This window comes from Oncorhynchus masou, chromosome 30 (genome assembly GCF_036934945.1).
Source record: "Oncorhynchus masou masou isolate Uvic2021 chromosome 30, UVic_Omas_1.1, whole genome shotgun sequence".
NCBI classification, from domain to species: Eukaryota; Metazoa; Chordata; class Actinopteri; order Salmoniformes; family Salmonidae; genus Oncorhynchus; species Oncorhynchus masou.
Window position 1 is genome coordinate 600,616 of NC_088241.1, and position 12,612 is coordinate 613,227.

General features: G+C 40.2%; 4 non-coding genes across 4 annotated transcripts; all 4 read right to left on the reverse strand.

Annotated features, from left to right (window-relative positions):
• Positions 1–589: 589 nt before the first annotated feature.
• trnat-ugu (transfer RNA threonine (anticodon UGU)) lies at positions 590–662 on the reverse strand. Its single transcript has one exon. It is a non-coding gene; the product is annotated as a tRNA-Thr (tRNA).
• Positions 663–2,847: 2,185 nt separating this feature from the next.
• Positions 2,848–2,920, reverse strand: trnat-ugu (transfer RNA threonine (anticodon UGU)). Its single transcript has one exon. It is a non-coding gene; the product is annotated as a tRNA-Thr (tRNA).
• Positions 2,921–5,105: 2,185 nt separating this feature from the next.
• Positions 5,106–5,178, reverse strand: trnat-ugu (transfer RNA threonine (anticodon UGU)). Its single transcript has one exon. It is a non-coding gene; the product is annotated as a tRNA-Thr (tRNA).
• Positions 5,179–7,363: 2,185 nt separating this feature from the next.
• On the reverse strand, positions 7,364–7,436 carry trnat-ugu (transfer RNA threonine (anticodon UGU)). Its single transcript has one exon. It is a non-coding gene; the product is annotated as a tRNA-Thr (tRNA).
• Positions 7,437–12,612: the final 5,176 nt, after the last annotated feature.

A 12,612-nucleotide genomic window follows, 5' to 3' on the forward strand; every position in this document is an offset into this window, starting at 1 on the left:
TGGGAGGAATTTTTATATACAGACCCACAGACTTGCATTGGAAAGGCCTCTTTGCTCCAAAAAATAAAACGATTTCTGGATGGATTTTCCTTGGGTTTTCGCCTGCCATATGAATTCTGTTATACTCACAGACATTATTTTAACCGTTTAGAAACTTCAAAGTGTTTTCCATCAAATTCTACCAATTATATGCATTTCCTAGCTTCTGGGCCTGAATAACAGGCAGTTTACTTTGGACACGTCAGTCAGGCAGAAATTCAGAATACTGCCCCCAAGCCTTAAGAAGTTTTAATACTTTCTCAGATGTAGCCATTATTTACTATACTGAACAAAAATATATACGCAACACGCAACAATTGAAACGTTTTTACTGAGTTACAGTTAATATAAGGAAAAGTTCAAGTGAATGTTGTTATTCTTTCAACATGCATCACTGGATGACACAACCTCTGCTACTCCTGTCTCTCGTTTCAGCACTTTTTAAATCATGATGGGCAGCCCAGGAGAGAATTGGCAAACGGTAACTCCCACCCATTGCAGCACTGTGTAAAGTTTCAGATGAATGTCACAGAGGGTTGAGTCAAAATCAAGGCCCCAGTGAGAATTGAACTCACGACCCCTGGTTTACAAGACCAGTGCTCTAACCACTGAGCTATGGAGCCATACAGACATATTTGAATAATTGGAACACTATAAAGAGCACACCCGTCATTGAGTTAAATAAAGAGACACACCTCAGTAACCAAACATGCAGGTTTCCCAGTCTGGCTACTACAGTAAATGCAGATTCCTTGGCATCCTGTGTTATACATTTAATGACAAACTCTCCCAGGTCTATGTGACCCACAGGCAGGTCTGGTCTAGTGGTCAACATTCTTCAGAAATCTCCTTTAATAGTCTCCTCTCCTGCTTTCCTTGTCTCCTCTCCTTCATGACCATCTATTTAGTTATTTTAAGGGGTAGATCAGCTTTCATACTGCAGATAGATTGTGTGTCCTTTCAATGTAACTGTCTGCATCATTTCCAATCCCCCATACATTTTTTTTACAAACATTCCATTGTATTATTTTCCCTTAACCCTACCACCCCTCCCTTAATTGGATTAAATTAATGGACATCAATACTTAGACTTCTACTTCTAGCTTATACATACTATAAACATATTAGGGACACAGTATATTTTACATTAGTCATATTTTATTTTTTTCATTTTAGTCCCACCCTTCAGCTACCCTCAACCCCTCCCACCAATCTCTGAAAACCATCCAACTTTATAATGGTACACTTATCATAGCTTAGTTGTATTCCAGAGAGGTTATAGAAATGATCTAGATTGTCTATGAGGCTGTGCAGCGATCCAAATGGTGGTTTTAAAAGAAAGCATGAGTCCTCAGCGTACAATGACACCTTTGTTTTTAAGCCTCGGATTTCTATCCCCTTGATTTTATTGTTGGATCTGATTTTAATAGCTAACATTTCGATGGCCATAATAAAGAGATATGTCGACAGTGGACAACCTTGTTTCACTCCTCTTGAGGGTAATACACACTTCCGACAATATCCGGTGAAATTGGAGAGAGCCAAAATCAAATGACAAAGTCATAATATTAAACATTTATGAAGATACAAATGTCTCATATCATTTAAAAGCCTAACTTCTTGTTAATCCAAATGCGTTGACAGATTTCAAAAAGGCTTTACGGTGGAAGCATACCATGTGATTATCTGAGGACAGCGCACCACATCAAAATATTTTTTTCAACCAGCACAGGCTTCACAGAATCACAAATAGCGATGAAATTAATCACTTACCTTTGAAGAGCTTCCTCTGTTTGCAATCCCAAGAATCCCAGCTACACAATGAATGTTTGTTTTGTTTGATAAAGTCCTTCTTTATATCCAAAAAAGTTAGTTTAGTTGGCGCCATTGGTTTAGGTAATACACTCCTTCAACATGCATACAAAGGAATCCAAAAAGCTACCAGTAAACTTTGTTCATACAAGTCAAACAATGTTCTATTCAATCCTCAGGTACCCTAATATGTAAATAAAGGATAATACTCCAGACAGAAAGAACGGTGTTCAATAGGAAAGGAAAATAACGAAGAGCGCACCCTCATTTATGGGCGCCAAAAGCCTACTTTTCCTGTTGAGCTCCCTTGGGAAAAACTACTATTACTTGTTCGTATTTCAACAAACAAGCCTGAAACCTTGTATAAAGACAGTTGACGTCTAGTGGAATCCATAGGTACAGCAATCTGGGAGGAATTTTTATATACAGACCCACAGACTTGCATTGGAAAGGCCTCTTTGCTCCAAAAAATAAAACGATTTCTGGATGGATTTTCCTTGGGTTTTCGCCTGCCATATGAATTCTGTTATACTCACAGACATTATTTTAACCGTTTAGAAACTTCAAAGTGTTTTCCATCAAATTCTACCAATTATATGCATTTCCTAGCTTCTGGGCCTGAATAACAGGCAGTTTACTTTGGACACGTCAGTCAGGCAGAAATTCAGAATACTGCCCCCAAGCCTTAAGAAGTTTTAATACTTTCTCAGATGTAGCCATTATTTACTATACTGAACAAAAATATATACGCAACACGCAACAATTGAAACGTTTTTACTGAGTTACAGTTAATATAAGGAAAAGTTCAAGTGAATGTTGTTATTCTTTCAACATGCATCACTGGATGACACAACCTCTGCTACTCCTGTCTCTCGTTTCAGCACTTTTTAAATCATGATGGGCAGCCCAGGAGAGAATTGGCAAACGGTAACTCCCACCCATTGCAGCACTGTGTAAAGTTTCAGATGAATGTCACAGAGGGTTGAGTCAAAATCAAGGCCCCAGTGAGAATTGAACTCACGACCCCTGGTTTACAAGACCAGTGCTCTAACCACTGAGCTATGGAGCCATACAGACATATTTGAATAATTGGAACACTATAAAGAACACACCCGTCATTGAGTTAAATAAAGAGACACACCTCAGTAACCAAACATGCAGGTTTCCCAGTCTGGCTACTACAGTAAATGCAGATTCCTTGGCTTCCTGTGTTATACATTTAATGACAAACTCTCCCAGGTCTATGTGACCCACAGGCAGGTCTGGTCTAGTGGTCAACATTCTTCAGAAATCTCCTTTAATAGTCTCCTCTCCTGCTTTCCTTGTCTCCTCTCCTTCATGACCATCTATTTAGTTATTTTTAGGGCTAGATCAGCTTTCATACTGCAGATAGATTGTGTGTCCTTTCAATGTAACTGTCTGCATCATTTCCAATCCCCCATACATTTTTTTTACAAACATTCCATTGTATTATTTTCCCTTAACCCTACCACCCCTCCCTTAATTGGAGTAAATTAATGGACATCAATACTTAGACTTCTACTTCTAGCTTATACATACTATAAACATATTAGGGACACAGTATATTTTACATTAGTCATATTTTATTTTTTAAATTTTAGTCCCACCCTTCAGCTACCCTCAACCCCTCCCACCAATCTCTGAAAACCATCCAACTTTATAATGGTACACTTATCATAGCTTAGTTGTATTCCAGAGAGGTTATAGAAATTATCTAGATTGTCTATGAGGCTGTGCAGCGATCCAAATGGTGGTCTTAAAAGAAAGCATGAGTCCTCAGCGTACAATGACACCTTTGTTTTTAAGCCTCGGATTTCTATCCCCTTGATTTTATTGTTGGATCTGATTTTAATAGCTAACATTTCGATGGCCATAATAAAGAGATATGTCGACAGTGGACAACCTTGTTTCACTCCTCTTGAGGGTAATACACACTTCCGACAATATCCGGTGAAATTGGAGAGAGCCAAAATCAAATGACAAAGTCATAATATTAAACATTTATGAAGATACAAATGTCTCATATCATTTAAAAGCCTAACTTCTTGTTAATCCAAATGCGTTGACAGATTTCAAAAAGGCTTTACGGTGGAAGCATACCATGTGATTATCTGAGGACAGCGCACCACATCAAAATATTTTTTTCAACCAGCACAGGCTTCACAGAATCACAAATAGCGATGAAATTAATCACTTACCTTTGAAGAGCTTCCTCTGTTTGCAATCCCAAGAATCCCAGCTACACAATGAATGTTTGTTTTGTTTGATAAAGTCCTTCTTTATATCCAAAAAAGTTAGTTTAGTTGGCGCCATTGGTTTAGGTAATACACTCCTTCAACATGCATACAAAGGAATCCAAAAAGCTACCAGTAAACTTTGTTCATACAAGTCAAACAATGTTCTATTCAATCCTCAGGTACCCTAATATGTAAATAAAGGATAATACTCCAGACAGAAAGAACGGTGTTCAATAGGAAAGGAAAATAACGAAGAGCGCACCCTCATTTATGGGCGCCAAAAGCCTACTTTTCCTGTTGAGCTCCCTTGGGAAAAACTACTATTACTTGTTCGTATTTCAACAAACAAGCCTGAAACCTTGTATAAAGACAGTTGACGTCTAGTGGAATCCATAGGTACAGCAATCTGGGAGGAATTTTTATATACAGACCCACAGACTTGCATTGGAAAGGCCTCTTTGCTCCAAAAAATAAAACGATTTCTGGATGGATTTTCCTTGGGTTTTCGCCTGCCATATGAATTCTGTTATACTCACAGACATTATTTTAACCGTTTAGAAACTTCAAAGTGTTTTCCATCAAATTCTACCAATTATATGCATTTCCTAGCTTCTGGGCCTGAATAACAGGCAGTTTACTTTGGACACGTCAGTCAGGCAGAAATTCAGAATACTGCCCCCAAGCCTTAAGAAGTTTTAATACTTTCTCAGATGTAGCCATTATTTACTATACTGAACAAAAATATATACGCAACACGCAACAATTGAAACGTTTTTACTGAGTTACAGTTAATATAAGGAAAAGTTCAAGTGAATGTTGTTATTCTTTCAACATGCATCACTGGATGACACAACCTCTGCTACTCCTGTCTCTCGTTTCAGCACTTTTTAAATCATGATGGGCAGCCCAGGAGAGAATTGGCAAACGGTAACTCCCACCCATTGCAGCACTGTGTAAAGTTTCAGATGAATGTCACAGAGGGTTGAGTCAAAATCAAGGCCCCAGTGAGAATTGAACTCACGACCCCTGGTTTACAAGACCAGTGCTCTAATCACTGAGCTATGGAGCCATACAGACATATTTGAATAATTGGAACCCTATAAAGAACACACCCGTCATTGAGTTAAATAAAGAGACACACCTCAGTAACCAAAAATGCAGGTTTCCCAGTCTGGCTAACTACAGTAAATGCAGATTCCTTGGCATCCTGTGTTATACATTTAATGACAAACTCTCCCAGGTCTATGTGACCCACAGGCAGGTCTGGTCTAGTGGTCAACATTCTTCAGAAATCTCCTTTAATAGTCTCCTCTCCTGCTTTCCTTGTCTCCTCTCCTTCATGACCATCTATTTAGTTATTTTTAGGGCTAGATCAGCTTTCATACTGCAGATAGATTGTGTGTCCTTTCAATGTAACTGTCTGCATCATTTCCAATCCCCCATACATTTTTTTTACAAACATTCCATTGTATTATTTTCCCTTAACCCTACCACTCCTCCCTTAATTGGAGTAAATTAATGGACATCAATACTTAGACTTCTACTTCTAGCTTATACATACTATAAACATATTAGGGACACAGTATATTTTACATTAGTCATATTTTATTTTTTTAATTTTAGTCCCACCCTTCAGCTACCCTCAAACCCTCCCACCAATCTCTGAAAACCATCCAACTTTATAATGGTACACTTATCATAGCTTAGTTGTATTCCAGAGAGGTTATAGAAATGATCTAGATTGTCTATGAGGCTGTGCAGCGATCCAAATGGTGGTCTTAAAAGAAAGCATGAGTCCTCAGCGTACAATGACACCTTTGTTTTTAAGCCTCGGATTTCTATCCCCTTGATTTTATTGTTGGATCTGATTTTAATAGCTAACATTTCGATGGCCATAATAAAGAGATATGTCGACAGTGGACAACCTTGTTTCACTCCTCTTGAGGGTAATACACACTTCCGACAATATCCGGTGAAATTGGAGAGAGCCAAAATCAAATGACAAAGTCATAATATTAAACATTTATGAAGATACAAATGTCTCATATCATTTAAAAGCCTAACTTCTTGTTAATCCAAATGCGTTGACAGATTTCAAAAAGGCTTTACGGTGGAAGCATACCATGTGATTATCTGAGGACAGCGCACCACATCAAAATATTTTTTCAACCAGCACAGGCTTCACAGAATCACAAATAGCGATGAAATTAATCACTTACCTTTGAAGAGCTTCCTCTGTTTGCAATCCCAAGAATCCCAGCTACACAATGAATGTTTGTTTTGTTTGATAAAGTCCTTCTTTATATCCAAAAAAGTTAGTTTAGTTGGCGCCATTGGTTTAGGTAATACACTCCTTCAACATGCATACAAAGGAATCCAAAAAGCTACCAGTAAACTTTGTTCATACAAGTCAAACAATGTTCTATTCAATCCTCAGGTACCCTAATATGTAAATAAAGGATAATACTCCAGACAGAAAGAACGGTGTTCAATAGGAAAGGAAAATAACGAAGAGCGCACCCTCATTTATGGGCGCCAAAAGCCTACTTTTCCTGTTGAGCTCCCTTGGGAAAAACTACTATTACTTGTTCGTATTTCAACAAACAAGCCTGAAACCTTGTATAAAGACAGTTGACGTCTAGTGGAATCCATAGGTACAGCAATCTGGGAGGAATTTTTATATACAGACCCACAGACTTGCATTGGAAAGGCCTCTTTGCTCCAAAAAATAAAACGATTTCTGGATGGATTTTCCTTGGGTTTTCGCCTGCCATATGAATTCTGTTATACTCACAGACATTATTTTAACCGTTTAGAAACTTCAAAGTGTTTTCCATCAAATTCTACCAATTATATGCATTTCCTAGCTTCTGGGCCTGAATAACAGGCAGTTTACTTTGGACACGTCAGTCAGGCAGAAATTCAGAATACTGCCCCCAAGCCTTAAGAAGTTTTAATACTTTCTCAGATGTAGCCATTATTTACTATACTGAACAAAAATATATACGCAACACGCAACAATTGAAACGTTTTTACTGAGTTACAGTTAATATAAGGAAAAGTTCAAGTGAATGTTGTTATTCTTTCAACATGCATCACTGGATGACACAACCTCTGCTACTCCTGTCTCTCGTTTCAGCACTTTTTAAATCATGATGGGCAGCCCAGGAGAGAATTGGCAAACGGTAACTCCCACCCATTGCAGCACTGTGTAAAGTTTCAGATGAATGTCACAGAGGGTTGAGTCAAAATCAAGGCCCCAGTGAGAATTGAACTCACGACCCCTGGTTTACAAGACCAGTGCTCTAATCACTGAGCTATGGAGCCATACAGACATATTTGAATAATTGGAACCCTATAAAGAACACACCCGTCATTGAGTTAAATAAAGAGACACACCTCAGTAACCAAAAATGCAGGTTTCCCAGTCTGGCTACTACAGTAAATGCAGATTCCTTGGCATCCTGTGTTATACATTTAATGACAAACTCTCCCAGGTCTATGTGACCCACAGGCAGGTCTGGTCTAGTGGTCAACATTCTTCAGAAATCTCCTTTAATAGTCTCCTCTCCTGCTTTCCTTGTCTCCTCTCCTTCATGACCATCTATTTAGTTATTTTTAGGGCTAGATCAGCTTTCATACTGCAGATAGATTGTGTGTCCTTTCAATGTAACTGTCTGCATCATTTCCAATCCCCCATACATTTTTTTTACAAACATTCCATTGTATTATTTTCCCTTAACCCTACCACCCCTCCCTTAATTGGAGTAAATTAATGGACATCAATACTTAGACTTCTACTTCTAGCTTATACATACTATAAACATATTAGGGACACAGTATATTTTACATTAGTCATATTTTTTTTATTTTATTTTAGTCCCACCCTTCAGCTACCCTCAACCCCTCCCACCAATCTCTGAAAACCATCCAACTTTATAATGGTACACTTATCATAGCTTAGTTGTATTCCAGAGAGGTTATAGAAATTATCTAGATTGTCTATGAGGCTGTGCAGCGATCCAAATGGTGGTCTTAAAAGAAAGCATGAGTCCTCAGCGTACAATGACACCTTTGTTTTTAAGCCTCGGATTTCTATCCCCTTGATTTTATTGTTGGATCTGATTTTAATAGCTAACATTTCGATGGCCATAATAAAGAGATATGTCGACAGTGGACAACCTTGTTTCACTCCTCTTGAGGGTAATACACACTTCCGACAATATCCGGTGAAATTGGAGAGAGCCAAAATCAAATGACAAAGTCATAATATTAAACATTTATGAAGATACAAATGTCTCATATCATTTAAAAGCCTAACTTCTTGTTAATCCAAATGCGTTGACAGATTTCAAAAAGGCTTTACGGTGGAAGCATACCATGTGATTATCTGAGGACAGCGCACCACATCAAAATATTTTTTCAACCAGCACAGGCTTCACAGAATCACAAATAGCGATGAAATTAATCACTTACCTTTGAAGAGCTTCCTCTGTTTGCAATCCCAAGAATCCCAGCTACACAATGAATGTTTGTTTTGTTTGATAAAGTCCTTCTTTATATCCAAAAAAGTTAGTTTAGTTGGCGCCATTGGTTTAGGTAATACACTCCTTCAACATGCATACAAAGGAATCCAAAAAGCTACCAGTAAACTTTGTTCATACAAGTCAAACAATGTTCTATTCAATCCTCAGGTACCCTAATATGTAAATAAAGGATAATACTCCAGACAGAAAGAACGGTGTTCAATAGGAAAGGAAAATAACGAAGAGCGCACCCTCATTTATGGGCGCCAAAAGCCTACTTTTCCTGTTGAGCTCCCTTGGGAAAAACTACTATTACTTGTTCGTATTTCAACAAACAAGCCTGAAACCTTGTATAAAGACAGTTGACGTCTAGTGGAATCCATAGGTACAGCAATCTGGGAGGAATTTTTATATACAGACCCACAGACTTGCATTGGAAAGGCCTCTTAGCTCCAAAAAATAAAACGATTTCTGGATGGATTTTCTTGGGTTTTCGCCTGCCATATGAATTCTGTTATACTCAAAGACATTATTTTAACCGTTTAGAAACTTCAAAGTGTTTTCCATCAAATTCTACCAATTATATGCAGTTCCTAGCTTCTGGGCCTGAATAACAGGCAGTTTACTTTGGACACGTCAGTCAGGCAGAAATTCAGAATACTGCCCCCTAGCCTTAAGACGTTTTAATACTTTCTCAGATGTAGCCATTATTTACTATACTGAACAAAAATATATACGCAACACGCAACAATTGAAACGTTTTTACAGAGTTACAGTTAATATAAGGAAAAGTTCAAGTTAATGTTGTTATTCTTTCAATGCGTTGCCGGATTTCAAAAAGGCTTTACGGCGGAAGCATACCATGTGATTATCTGAGGACAGCGCACCACATCAAAATATTTTTTTCAGCAGCACAGGCTTCACAGAATCGCAAATAGCGATGAAATAAATCACTTACCTTTGATGATCTTCCTCTGTTTGCAATCCCAAGGGTCCCAGCTTACCAAATAAATGTCCGTTTTGTTTGATAAAGTCCTTCTTTATATCCAAAAAAGTTAGTTTTGTTGGCGCCATTGATTTCAGTAATCCACTCCTTCAACATGCATACAAAGGAATCCAAAAAGCTACCTGTAAACTTTGTTCATACAAGTCAAACAATGTTCTATTCTAAAATAACGAAGAGCGCACCCTCATTCATTGGCGCCAAAAGCCTACTTTTCCTGTTGAGCTCCCTTGGGAAAAACGACTATTACTTGTTCATATTTCAACAAACAAGCCTGAAACCCTGTATAAAGACTGCTGACATCTAGTGGAATCCATAGGTACAGCAATGTGGGAGGAATTTTTATATACAGACCCATAGACTTGCATTGGAAAGGCTTCTTCGCGCCAAAAAATAAAACGATTTCTGGATGGATTTTCCTTGGGTTTTCACCTGCCATATGAATTCTGTTATACTCACAGACATTATTTTAACCGTTTAGAAACTTCAAAGTGTTTTCCATCAAATTCTACCAATTATATGCATTTCCTAGCTTCTGGGCCTGAATAACAGGCAGTTTACTTTGGACACGTCAGTCAGGCAGAAATTCAGAATACTGCCCCCTAGCCTTAAGAAGTTTTAATACTTTCTCAGAAGTAGCCATTATTTGCTATACTGAACCAAAAATATACGCAACACGCAACAATTGAAACGTTTTTACTGAGTTACAGTTAATATAAGGAAAAGTTCAAGTTAATGTTGTTATTCTTTCAACATGCACCACTGGATTACATGACCTCTGCTACTCCTGTCTCTCGTTTCAGCACTTTTTAAATCATGATGGGCAGCCCAGGAGTGAATCGTATCCTTTTTGGCAATGTCTCTTACAGTAGTAGTACCCCAGATAATAATTTCTTTAGGCGATATTGTCAGTTTGTTGTCACATTTAGATGTTTCTGCTGTATCGAGCGAGACAAATGTTAACTCCCACCCTGTGCAGCACTGTGTGAAGTTTCAGACAATGTCACAGAGGGTAGAGTCAAAATCAAGACCCCTGGTCATATAGTCACATTGTCAGGACCCGGTTACGAACCTGGGTCTCCGGAGTGAGAAACAGTCACTTAACCAACTGAGCCACGAATAGACAGCAGAACCCAGAAGATGAGGCAGACACAGCAGTACTTAAGACGGTGTATTTAATAAAGAAAAAATCCTAAAATACAAAAATGGCAAATCCAAAAGGTGGTAGGTAAAACACAAAAGAACTCAAAAGAAACTCACCAAAAATAAACAAAAACAAAAAACAGAATACCACAAGAACGTCACCCGGAATCGACAAGAGCACACAGAACACTAGGGCAGGGTGCTAACATACAAACACAGAGCACAGAACTGAGGGAAACAAAGGGTTTAAATACAATCAGGGGAAACGAGACACAGGTGCAAACAATAATGGGGATCAAGGGAAAAACACAGGGACAAAAAGCACAATGGGGACATCTACTGACAAAAACCCGGAACAACCCTGGCCAAATCCTGACAGAATCCCCCTAGGAACGGCTCCTGACGTTCCTACCAGCTCTCTCAGGGTGGAGGACCCTGAACTGACGAATGAGGTCAGGGTCCAGGATGTCTTTGGCAGGAACCCAGGAGCGCTCCTCAGGACCGTAGCCTTCCCAGTCCACCAGATACTGCCAGGACCGCTGCACCCGGCGGGAATCCAGTATCCGGTGGACGGTATAAGCCGGCTGGCCTCCAATGACACGAGGCGGAGGGGGAGGTCTGTCTGCCGGGACAAGGGGAGAAAAAACAACAGGTTTTAACAATGACACATGAAATGTGGGATTAATCTTAAGGGATCTGGGTAAGTGTAGGCGATAAGAAACTGGGTTAACTCTCCTGGCAACCTTGAAGGGACCGATGTATTTTGGGACAGCTTGCGAGACTCCACCCGTAGAGGTAAGTCTCTTGTGGAAAGCCAGACTCTCTGGCCGGGGCGCAGGGTAGGCCCGGGACGGCGACGTCTGTTGGCTTGTTGTTGATACCTCTGTGAGGAACGCATCAGATTAAGACGGGTCTTCCTCCACATAAGCCGACAGCGTCTGACGAACCTCAAGGCTGAAGGCACTCTGACTTCTGCCTCCTGGTCCGGGAACAATGGAGGAGCATAGCCAAACTGACACTCGTGCGGGGACATACCAGTGGAGGAGGAGCGCAAGGTGTTGTGCGCGTATTCGGCCCAAACAATAAAGGATGACCATGTGGACGGGTTGTCACGAGTCATACATCGGAGGGTGGTTTCCAGCTCTTGATTCATCCTCTCTGTTTGGCCGTTGGACTCCGGATGATACCCTGAAGATAGACTGGCAGAAGCCCCCATGAGTTGGCAGAAGGCCTTCCAAAACCTTGAGGCGAACTGGGGACCTCTGTCAGAAACCACATCTTGAGGAATGCCGAAGACTCGGAACACATGATTAATTACCAACTCAGCCGTTTCCTTGGCAGAAGGTAACTTAGTCAGAGGGACGAACCTGGCCGCCTTTGAAAACCTGTCGATTATGACTAGGATAGTAGTATTGCCATGGGATGGAGGAAGTCCAGTAATAAAGTCCAATGAGATATGGGACCAGGGTCTGTGGGGAACAGGTAAAGGATGAAGGAGTCCTTGAGGGCGGAGGTGAGAAGATTTGCCCTGGCAGCACACGGGGCAGGCATTGACGAAAGTGGCAACGTCTTCTCTTATGGTAGGCCACCAGAACTTACGCTGGATGAACTCCAAGGTGCGACCTACGCCCGGATGACAGGTGAGGCGAGAGGAGTGCCCCCACAGAAGGACCTGAGTCCTCACTGCCTTGGGGACAAACAACCGATTGGCAGGGCCTCCTTTAGGGTCCGGTTCGCTAGCTTGAGCACGTCTCACGGTATCCTCAACTTGCCACGAGATCGGAGCCACAATCTTAGCAGCAGGAAGGACAGGCATGTCCGTGTCATCTCG